At 37.8% G+C, this 12702-nt stretch overlaps 1 long non-coding RNA gene across 1 annotated transcript; it reads left to right on the top strand.

Moving 5' to 3' along the window:
• Nucleotides 1-223: 223 nt before the first annotated feature.
• On the top strand, nucleotides 224-12188 carry LOC127692676 (uncharacterized). Its single transcript, XR_007979505.1, has 3 exons — nucleotides 224-320; nucleotides 11574-11678; nucleotides 12053-12188. It is a non-coding gene; the product is annotated as an uncharacterized LOC127692676 (long non-coding RNA).
• Nucleotides 12189-12702: the final 514 nt, after the last annotated feature.

Here is a 12702-nt window from a genome sequence, read left to right as displayed (position 1 = left end):
TGATGCATGAAGTGGAATGCACAGAGTTTGATTTTTTGAGTAAAGTTGTTAAACTTGAACTTCTGACTATATTATTTTTAAAAAGAGAATCTTAGCCACTGAGTGGCTATGACTGGAAAGTTACTGATGGGGAAGGAAACTGGATGTGCTAGCTTTATAAAGCCACTCGTTTTGAAATATTAAGCTTTAAACTGAAAGAGAAAGAGCAAACTGCATGGAAACATTCAAAGGAAATGTAGAATCTTCTAATATAGTTCAACAGTCATCTCTTTGACCATGTTCCCAGTGGAGAGTAATTGATCACCTGAAACAACGAACAGGTGGGTAATCGGCATAAAATTGCCACACTCGAATGTTATAGAACATAGTAAAGTATGTGTAATAACAATATCTTATTTGCAAAGATATATTTTTCTCATACAATATATCCTAATTGTAGTTTCCTTCCTCTACTCCTTCTAGTTCCTCCCCTTCTGCCCTCCCTTCCAGATTCACTCCAGTTCTGCCTCTCATGAGAAAAGAATAGGCTTCTAAGAAATAACAATCAAACATGAGAAAATAAAATCTAATATGATGAAGCAAAAACTATCATGTTGATAGTTAGACATGGCAACCAAAAAGGTACAAGAGTCACAGGCTCACTTGTACTTACATTCAAGAGTCCCATAAAAATACTAACCTAATAGCTATGATATATACACAGAGGACCTAGCTCAGTCCCCTGCAGGCTCTGTGTGTTTTTGCTCCAATCTCTGAACTCGTAAGGACCTTGCTCAGCTGAATCAGAGAGCCTTATTATCCTGGTGTCCTCTATCTCCTCTGGATTTACAAGATTGTAAATCTACTGCCTCTTTCATGAGAATCCATGAGTTTCGAGAGGAGAGAAATGACAAAGACCTTCAAATAGACTCTCCACAGATGTCTTGCTGTGGGTCTCCATATCTGTTCCCATCTGCTGCCAGAGAAAACCTTTCTGATGCAAGGCACTGATCTATGTGTATAGCAGGATATCATTAGAATTCATTTAATTGATTTTTTTAGATTTTTGTTAGGTAGGGGTCTCTGGGCTACTATGTACAGAGCCATATTGGGGCAGTCATGCACATGGTCAGAGTTTGACTTTGGTCAAGGACAATCCCTGGCTTCAGGCAGGAATCTGCCATTTGGACATAATAGGGAAGTAGGTTAAAGCAGGAATTTTTATCCTTAGGTGGAGTGCTAAGAGTGTACTTGACTATGGTCAAGGTTAACTTCTCCCAGATAGCCAGGATCCTGCTCTACCTAGGGTGGAGTGCTTGAAGTAAAGGTTAAGTTCATTGTTCCTCCAGGTCTAGAATTCCTGAATTAAGCAGGTGACCCACTCAGCTGCCGGAGCAGTCAAGATGAGGACCTCCAAGAGAAGCTAGACAACTTCCACCGGAACTCAGCTCAGAGTCTGGGGGGGGAAGGGTTTGCCCAAACTGTTAAAAGGTCTGGTGCCATTAAAGTTTTCGGCTTTGATCAATGAATATTGTCTTAGCCATACTTCTTTTCGCCCCTTCCCTATTTATCCCTCAGCTTCTGTTCCAGAAACCCACTTCGTAATAGCTGCTGGCAGCTATGGAACCCAACACTACTAGCCTATGTTTCTAGGTTACCAAAGCAGTATGGAGTATGGATTCTCTATTTGTGGAGTCAAATCAAACTTTGATTGGCTACTTCCACAGGTTCTGTACCATCATCACTACGCTCTCATATTTTGGGGGCATTGTAGGTCAAAGGTTTTGTGGTTGGGTTGGTGTCCACATTTCTCATTTGGTGCCCTCTCACAGCAAGGAGACCAGAACTTCAAAATGAAGGCTCCATGCAGGCTTCAGCTTCACGTCGCCATATTTAATGCATTGTGTGTATGTTGTTCTCAGCAGTATGGCCCTGCTCTCAGTTTGTGGATAACAACCGTTTGTCTTAGCACCAGCCTGGGATGTTTGGGGATTTTCATCGGATCTCCTGGGCCAACAATTCAATTGCATGCAACTTAGTTTAGCCCCAGGAAGCCTTGCTTAGCTACAAGAGATGGCCAGTTGAGATTTTATATTGTCCATTACTAGGAGTCTTTATTAGAAATAGTTTTATAGATTCTAGGAAGATTCCATTGCCCTATGTTTTCAGACAATCTCCTAAAACCTTTCCCAAATTTCCTGTCCTTCCCTGCATTCTCTTCCTCAATCCCATCTCTCCCCTACCTAATTCCCCACTCCTTTCTCACCCACTCTAGTATATCTGTAAAATCTATTTTTTTCTCTTCCCAGAGAGTTCAATGTATTTTCTGTAGAACACTCTGGGTCTACAAATTATAGTTAGTTATCATTTAATTAATGGCCAATATCCCCTTATAAGTGAACATATACAATATTTATCTTTCTGTATCTGTATTACCTCACTTGGGATGTTTTTTAGGAATCAATTCACCTGTAAACTTCATGATGTAATTTTTTAAACAGCTAAGCAATACTCCATTGTATCAATGTAGCACATTTCCTTTGTCTACTCTTCTTTTGAGGGTCATCTAGGGTTTTTTCATTTTCTGGATATTATGAATAAATTCGCTATGAACATGGCTGAGTAGGTGTTCTTGTGGTAGGAGAGAGTGTCCTTTGGATATATGCTCAAGAGTGATATATCTGGGTCTTGATTTCCATTTTTCTGAACCACCATGTTGGTTTCTATAGTGGCTGTTGCTGGGTATCATAGTCTGGGTATCCAGATGTGCTATCTTAGAGTTTGTAGCACATTTGTCCAGACCTTTCTGACTTTGAGAGTCTTCACTGAGAAGATGAATTTAATTCTATTACATCTATCTTTATATGTTACTTGATCTTTATCTTGCAGTTTTTAATATCCTTTCTTTATTCTGTATGTTTAATGCTTTGGTTATTATATGGCAAAGGTACCTTTTTTCACTGGTACAATCTATTTCGGATTTTGTGTGTTTGTTGTACTGTTTAAGGCATTTCCTTCTTTAAGTTAGGACATTTTTCTTCTATTATTGCTAAAAACAATTTCTGGGCCTTTGAGATGAGATTCTTTACCTTCCTCTATACCTGTTATTCTTAGGTTTGTTCTTTGCAGGGTGTCTAGGATTTCTTTTCTATTTTATGTCAGCAGTTTCATAGATTTAACACTTTTCTTCTATTATTTTGCTAAAAAACATTTTCTGAGCATTTGAGATGAGATTTCCCTCCTTCATCTATGCCTTTTATTCTTAGGTTTGCTCTTTTCAGGGTGTCTTGTACTTTTATGTCCGGAGTTTCATAGATTTAACATTTTCTTTGACTTATACATATATTTCCTCTATTTTAACCTTCATTGCCTGATATTCTCCCTTCAATCTAGTGTATTCTGCTGGTAAAGCTTGCCCCTGCTGTTACTGCTCAAGTTCCTATTTTTCTCTGAGTCAATTTTAAAAACCAGTTTTGTACTGAGCATAGAGTATTAGAGTGTACAAGAAGTACTCAAAATGAATACATAGGTTAAAATTTAATGGAGTTTTCAAAGTCTGTTGGAAATCTAGCTACAGTGGCCATTTCATAAACAAAAAGTACGTAAAAGCTTTAAGTGCAATTACTAGGAAAATTATTAAGAGTCAACTCTGTGTAATTGGAGTATGTGTGTATCTCACCTGTCATCTGGCATATAGTATCATTACATACAAACATATTGTATGTTACCATAAAACTTCTTTCTCATGTGTTCTAGTTGCAATTTTAATTCAACAATCATATTTAATATTTATTAAACCTTTTAATAGGTTGAAAATCTAACATGTGGCACACTGAAGCTAACTCAAGCACTTGGAAATACCTTTCTTGAATGAAGTAATACACATTCAGAGATGACAATGATGGAGTGATGGATGCCTTAGAATGCCTGAGAAGCTGAAGGCTCAGGGTGGATAGAATGTGTTTTCATAATTGTAAAATATGCTACTTAACTAGTTAAGGAGAACATTACAAGATTTGAATTGCACATGGGAGATACTTGGAGGCATGAGGACACACAGTACCTGTGAAATGCTAAAATATAAATGAATATGAGAGGCAGTCATGATAGAAAGCTATAAGCATTTATCACAGAGAAATATCTATCTCTTAAGTTCTCCAAAGCGACTATGAATGAATTCAGTATTGTTTGATTGAGATGATCAAGGCTTAGCCAGAGGAAATTGATGTAGGGTCAAGTCTCAATACAATTGAGCCAGGACTACAAATAAACAAAATAAAACCACTAAGAAATTATTATAGAAGTCTAGCAACTAGACTAAATGAAGGCATCATCAATGAATGTGAAAAATAGTTCATCGAAACTCTGTCTCTGTGTGATGAGTATATGTGAAGATCCTCTGTGGGATTTCTTATTCAGAGTGATAAATATAGATTTATGTGCTTAAATTTGGCCCTTAAATTATTATTTAACTTCCTTAAAATATAGTATTTTTCAAATAATTTTTGTTTTGATTTCTTTACTATTAAAATAGGCTTTTAGAGGCTCCTTTAAATTTTTGTTATTTTACTTATGGTTAAAATGCTGCTATAGTTGATCTACTCAACAATATATATAATGGGTTATTTAACAAATTATTCTTGATATTTAGTCTCTAGTCTACAAAGAGAGAGTTGTCTACATTTTTCTATAGACTTGCTTGTGTTCATGAATCCATCTGCCCATAAAATGCTTTCTTTAACAGTGCAAATGCACGTTAGAAATATGAGGCTCTCATAAATGAATATTAAATCACTTTGGTATTATACACTATTTACATTTTAGAAAATGTGTGTATTTGTGTATGTATGTGTGCATTAATGTTTGGCTATTACGAGAGACAACAACCTATGTTTGTTTGCAAAAATACATAGTGAAAAAGAAGAAAGTGATCAGTGGATATTTATTTAGACTACCTTTCCATTCTCTGACGATCTTTTATGTGAATTACACTAAAACAAAACAAAACAACAGCATGGTTTGATACAATTGGACTTCAAGGTAGATTTTTAAAATGAGTTTGATGTTGAAGATTTGATTGAACAAAGGAACCTGCCCAAAATGTGAAGCTGTGATTTCTTTGCTTGACTACACAGACTGTACTAATTTAAATTGCTTCCATGACATAGTGGTCTTAGGTGACATTCAGAGCAGTCATACCATTTCATTATATAATATACCAATGTCATATGCTATAATTAGTTATGAAGTTATTATCACTACTCTCATAGGCTAACTTAGTTTTCTTTTTGCTTGTTTGTGCATATGGTATGCGTAAGTGCAAGTACCACAGCACACACTTGGAAGTCAGTTCTTTCTTTGCATCCTGCGGGCTTTGGGGATTCAACTCAGTTCATCAAAATTATCAGCAGTGCCTTTACTCACAGAATTATTTCCCCAGGTGCTAGGCTCATAGTTGTAGCATATGACAGAAATACTGAGAACTATATATTCATCTATCTCTTTCTCTGTACATTGTCTACCTCTCTCTCCCTCCCTCTCTCTTTCTCTATTCCTGTGTGTGTGTGTGTGTGTGTGTGTGTGTGTGTATGTGTGTGTGTGTGTAAAAATCTATCTTCTCCTTTTAAAATCCTTAGGATGTGGTGGTCTCTTGGAAGCTTCTTTTCCCTATTCCTCATTAAACACATGCTGATGCTAAAGAAAACAGCAACACTTCTCGAGAAGAAAATCAGAAGCTTCAAAGAGAGGTCTTATTCCTGAGAGGAGACGCTGTGCTTTTCTGTGGATCTGTCACTCGGGATCCCATAGGGATTTTTTTTGTGCACTGTGCAGACCCTTTGAGCACACTGGCTGTTGCAAAGACACTGCCATGAGCTTCCTAATCCCCAGGTTAGAAGGCATTTGTATGGCACTAATGAAGTAATGAATTAATTAAACGTCTTTAGATGTCTTTACTAAAGGATCTTCTTTCGGGGTGAATTTTAACCTAAGAACATTGGAGAATGCTGTCACAGAAGCACTCTCCCCGTGTCTGCCGCAATGTCAAGGTCACTTATAAATAGCTTGTATCCATGCACAGACTTTTCATGAAGTAAGTCATTGCATGCTATAATTTGTAATGCTCTCAGATTTGTAATAATTTGATAAAGGGAAAGGCTTTTTAATAGACATCTGAATGTATGTCATCATTTCTAATGATCATAGTTTTAATTTATCTTTGTTTTAGTAAAACTATTGGTACTTCAAAACTGTGTGACTTTGTTAAATTTGCCAAAACATTTACCTTCCGCAGACATAATATGCGACAACTGCTCTCCAATAAAAACAGATAGGTAGCCATCTGAATAGCTGATATCACAGTAGGTTAATTGTTTCACTCAAGGTCAGCTAGTTGATCAATATTTTTGAGAAAGCCTGCCATATTCCAGTTCCATAGAGTTAAGCCTTAATAATTTCTCAAGTAATTCCACTTCAAGCTTTTACATATTTTGTTTATGAAATGACCACTATATATAGATTTTCAACAGATTTTTTAAAACCTAAAAAACTTTAACCTAGACATGTATTTTTGAGTGCTTACTGCACACTCAAATACTATGTGCTCAGTACAACACTATTTTCAAACACTGATTCAGGAAGGAAATTATTTATGGTATGTATACAGTATCATGAGACTTTCACATGGTAATAACTATAGCTGAATATTCCACTCATTTAAAAATGTATCTGTGCAAATGATCAGGTAGCAATAGAATTTTATTTTTAAATTTATGTCACTCACAGGGGCTAACTGTACCATAAAATGTGAAAATCTCACTTGCATGAAACTTAGGGACAGACAAAGCATGCTGAAGGCTCTATGCTGGTTTTGTGTTCTCATTGCTGTTACAAAATTTCTAAGAAAAAACACAATATGTCCCTTGGTTACTTTGGAGTACAGTTGCTGTGGCCTTCATATGCCTTTGAGACTTACCCTATGGGTGAAAACATTCCCCAATGTGACCATTTTGGAAAGAGACATCCTTTCTTTAAAATCTCTCCCATAACATTTTTTTCCCAAGTTGGAGCCTTCTGTGTGTAGGGTATTACTTGTCCTCCGGAAATCTTTGTTTTTGCCCCAGTGTGCAGCCACCATTTAGTCCTAAATAGTGTCTTTAACAATTGCAGGTGCTTTGCCTTTTTCTACCATGTCTGCAACTCCAAATTTATGCACATTTCTAGACGTGCAAAATCGCACAACTAATATATATTTATCTCTCTCATTGTAGATCTAAATAAGAACAGTTAGCAATAATAACCAAGCCACAGCTTAGATGACATCCTGTTTTGAAGTTTCCTCTTCTCTACAAATCTGTCCATTAGTACTGAACTCAGCTTCACTCAAGTCCGCAGGACACAAAAATGCAAACAGAATCTTTAATTGTGTATAACATGAATGGCCTCTTGGCTGCTGGTTCCAAGCTGATATACCTCATGAGCCAGATTTCCAATGTCTAAATTTCTGTCTGAGATCTAGTCTCCCAAGTTATCCCCAGAAAGTCTCATTGAATTCTGCTTAGAACATTCTTGGTGTTCTCCATCTCATAGCTCTAAGTTATTCAGCTACTCTGGTTCCAAAGACCTACAAACTAGGGTGATAAAAACCTAAGTTTATCACAGCAACAACAACATTCGTTGATAGTAACTTTCTGGGTTAGTTTCTTTTCTCAGGGTAGCTGTAAGACACCTAATAAAATCAACTTAAGAAAAGAAGCATTTACTTTGGTTCATGTTTAGAGAGTAGAGTTGTGTCCCGACCCGCAGGACAGTCAACAGGGTTCCTTTAAACCACCTAGAGGAAAGGCGATGGGGCGACAAGACACAAGAGAGAGAGGCCGGACAGCCTGTCTAGTTCTGATCAAGCTGTCAAACTTTAATTTTCAGACAAGTCAATATAAAGGGAAGCATACAAGGTTTGGGAGGGGTAAAGGGGGGAACAATCTCAGGGGGTTGGCATCATTTCTAAGAAACAGTTTCTCATAATTTCTGGTAAAGTTAGTTATTGCTGTTGGAATGTTGGCATGATAAAAGGGGGGTCATGAGGCGGTGAAGTGGAAAGGGGTTGCTACAGTAACCTATCTACAGATGAACTTCAAAAGGAGGGGGTTTTGAGATTTACGTAGGAATAGTTCCTGGCATGGAGATCTAAGTGAGAATGACTCCTGGTATCGAGGTCTCTTGGCATTGAGAGCCAGGTGGGGATGGCTCCTGGTATGGAGAGTTCTTGGCATTGAGTTCTGAGGATGGCTCCCGACAGAGTTGTCATGGTAGAGAGGTGTGGCACCTGGGATCAGGGTAGGCAGGAATCAGAGAGATGGAGGAGGAGGAGGAGAGAGAAATGGATTCAGGTGCTCTGCTATCTTCTTTTGGTGAAGCTGCAGGTTCCTTCCCCATGACAGTGCTTCCCACATTTAAGATTGTTCTTTCCACCTCGGGTTCACTGTTCTGGAAATGCCCTGGTGGACATAGCCAGAGGCTTGGCTCCTATGTGATTCTTTCATATGTCAAGCTAAGTTGGAACAACGATTTAACTATCACAGCAAGTAAACATACTTGCATAGTTTTATGGTATTTGCTTGTTTGTTGTATTTGTTTGTTGACTTTTGCTGGCCATCTAACAGGTACCTTTGTGATGGATAAGATAATATTGCAAAGTATCATTCCCTGAGCTCAACTACCTGAATCTTGAATAAATTATATATTTAGAGACTTATAAAAATGTCTTCTTGCACGCCATAGACTTCATTTAGAATTGATTATCAATCATAGCAATGATCCAATTCTTCTTTTCTATTGTATACTAAAGTTTATAGTGTAGATATTTTTTCAGGTTATAGTCCAATATTTGACTCAGGATAAGCACATATCAAATTGAAGAATGGTGATGTGACTTTGAAAGAAAATTGAATGAAAATTTAAATGTCACTAAATCTTTGGGAAAGAAGTTACTTAACTTTGTAGTGTTTTTCTAAACCTTCTTCACTCAATCTCTGGGTTTATTCATCCTCACTTTGAAGAAAAAAGAGTTAAAATGGGGAGACAGGAAAGATTTGACTTTTACTAAACTAAAGGATCCAAAAATTTTAAATATCATTATGAGAGATATGATCTTTTAGAAGTGGAGTTTAAAAGTGAGGATGTTGTAACAACAGACATTAGAATACTTAGACTGGAGAAAAACTAAAGCAAAGCCTCAGTACCCCAGGGCAGCATGTGCACATCAGGTAGAGCAGCTTGAGGGGACTGGAAGGCACGCTCATGAAGACAGGGAAGCTTTAGCCACATCGTTGAATGCAGAGCTGAATTTATCTGTTGATTTATTGATAGATCTAATTTTTATTTTGTAGTCTCTATAGTACAGGCTTGTGTATACCTTTAAACACACTTCCATCAGTATCCCCAAGTACTGTAACTGTAGTTGTATGTCACTATGTCAAACTTTCTGTCACAAAGCTTGGCTGACCTTGAGTTCAGCCAAGAACTACATGGTAGATAAAGAGAAAATTCCCATGTACATGTGTATATCACACACACACACACACACACACACACACACACACACACAGACACACACACACATTCACACAACACACATACATACCACACACACACAACCATGCATACACACACATTCATACCACACATACATACATACACACACATACCATACACACATACCACACACACATGTACCCCCCACACACCATACATACATATACCACATACCACAGACATATCACACACACACATATGCACACATACACACCACATATACATACATACCACACATACATATCACACACTTAACACATACAGACCATACATACACATACATTCATACCACACACACATACATACACACACACATACTACACACACACACACACACACACACACACACACCACACACATACACCACACACACACCATACATACACACACATCATACATACACACACACCACATACCATGTACATGGCACACATATACATATTACACACACACACACCACCCCAAACACATACACACATACCACACACAAACACACACAGGTGTATACTCACTCAGTTACATATATACATATAAACAAAAATAAATGTATAGTCTTTTAAAATCCATTAACTTTTATAGATGTTAATCTTTTGGATGTAAGTTTTCTCTGTACATTTTATTCTGAATATTTCTCTCTATTTCTTTTTTTACTGTTATTTTATCAGATGTGAGCTTATCTTTCCATGTTGGTAAATGTTCCTGACCTTATAGTTTTGCTTTTAAAAGAGTTTCTGAAAATACTTTTTAATATATATTATGATATTAAATTAAGTTCTTGGTTAAAAAACAAAAAAAAAGTCAATTTATGAGGATAAATTCCATTCCTAAAGGGAAAATAAGGATGTGGTTAGTTCTGAGCTGAAGAATATCTCGCTGAGTTTGGTAGATTTTGCAGGCCCACAGCTTTCCTGGAAACAGTGATCACTCCATGTCTAAGATCTCTCCTTCCTGGTATCTGAACTTCTGCAGTTTCTGTTTCTTCAAGTATCCTGAGCCGTATTAGTAGACTGTATCTTGGGAAGCTGGTGCTAAAATAGTTCTAGTGAAGTCCTCATGAATGTGTCAAGGGAAAGAAAATGGCACCCAAATAGGCAATACCCTCTGCAAAACTGATCAGCCTCAGACCTCAGAGGGCAATACCCCCTGCAAAACTGATCAGCCTCAGACCTCTGGATAAGGGAAAGACACTTGGCCTCCAGGTTCGCCCAGCATCCCTCACACTCTACCTGGCATACCCTGACCACAACCCTGAATGTTTTGGCAACGGGGCTGGGCTGCCCTTCCCCAGGGGCTCTTCCCTAATATATAATCAGGACATTTTGGTGTCTCCTCCCTCTTTAAATGTGTCCTCCCTCTTTCCCCTCCCCATGCTGACACCCCTGGCCTCAATCCTTAGGGCCAGTGAACTCTCCTGAAACAGCTTCCCAACAAACCTGTGTTTAATACATTCTAATCTGGTTTAAATTGGCTCATTTCACTGGCAAAAAAATAACCTATCAAAAACCACTGTACTGCCGTAGCATGCTTGCCCATTGAGGAGATGGTCCTAGGAGTGATGGTAGCATGCAGGTTTGTCCTGTATGGATGAACGGGATTTTTGCTCTGTCTTGGGTTGGACAAATATACAGTCATTTTGCAAAACTTGAAACCTTAGTGATGCCAGTTTTATTGCTGCCAGTTTGTGACAGTAGGAAGAACATTTGGGTTTTATGTTTTTCAGACACACATTTGGCAATTCATAGCAGATAGGGAATCAGCCAATTTCTTTAACCTGGGACAAGGGTCAGGCTGCAGAAGATGTCTCCTTCTTGACCTTTTATGCCCAGGATTGTTCTGTTAGTAGTCCATATTAAAACTGTTCAAGTGTCCTGTTTCTATCCTCCATCCTTGTCTCATGTCCTCAAAGCAACCCAGGAGGTGAATGAATAATATCTGTGGATGTTCCTCTACCCCAAGACAGGGCCCATACAAGTAGGAGTCAACTTGCTCTCTTCTCATTTCAGATGGCAAATCCTGTGGAAAGAGGGAATAAATTTTTAAGAAAATACCATTATGTATTTACTACACAAATATTACATTTACCTCTGGTACAACTATACCCTCCTCAGGTAATCCATAAACTTTAAACATACTAATTTCCTAGTGTTTTGAAGAATTTGTACATTTTTCTGTCTTAAATAGTTTCAACTGATGTAACATGTCAAATAAAATTTTGTATGAAGCAGTACATTCAAATATGTTTTCTTCAAAAATAGAGAATCATGTTTTTACCAGTCTTATTTTCTTCTTGTTATAGAGAATTGAAGGTTTCACATTCAAACTGGACAAGTCCTTCTCCTATAGACTCAGAATAATTTTGGGAGTGGGAATACAATTTTATAGATTTAAGTCAAGAAATGTCAAACCTTAGACTTTGTAATAGCCTAATGGACGCGTAAAAGTCTTACTATGTCTTCACATGTCTGTCTTAATTCTTTTCTAGAGCACCATATGAGTACCAAGACATCTGGATCCGTTCCAAGTCGCTTTAATTTGGAGTTGAACTGGGGCTTCATTCTCAAAGCAAAGCGAACCAAGAGCACTCTGAAAACATCAACATCACTTCCAGAATTTGTTTATGAAACTCTTCTTTTAAAGCAATGCAGTGAAAGAAAGGGGGAGTTTTCCAACATCGTATCAGGATGCTCTTGTCACACAGGTGTTTGTGTCAGAAATGAAGGTCTTGTGAGGTCCTGCGTGAATATATGACACATCTGTCTGAGAACAGCAAGGATGACATTCATTCATTCATTCATTCATTCATTGTAGTTTTCTTTCTCACATCTGGTTGGTGTGAATATTCTGTCTATGATTTCAGACATCTTCTCCAAATACTCCTGTTTCTGTCAGCCCTGCAGTCAGCATCTGCCAGGCATGAAAAAGCGACTCTGTGCTCAGATACAGCAGGCAGAAAATCCGCCACTTCCACTGAGCACACTTTGATTCGTTACAGGAAAGCGAGGCACAGTGTTAGGAATTCTCCATGCATCTTTCCTGCTCACTGAGAAGAGAGGTGATCTGTCATCTTTACAGCCACAGTTTTTATTGAGTAAACTGGCATAAGGAAAATAGTAAATTAATCCCCAGAGTTTA

The sequence above is a fragment of the Apodemus sylvaticus genome, chromosome 9 (assembly GCF_947179515.1).
Source record: "Apodemus sylvaticus chromosome 9, mApoSyl1.1, whole genome shotgun sequence".
NCBI lineage: Eukaryota > Metazoa > Chordata > Mammalia > Rodentia > Muridae > Apodemus > Apodemus sylvaticus.
The sequence above is the reverse complement of the archived record's forward strand: the minus strand, read 5'-3'. Positions and strand labels throughout refer to the sequence as shown.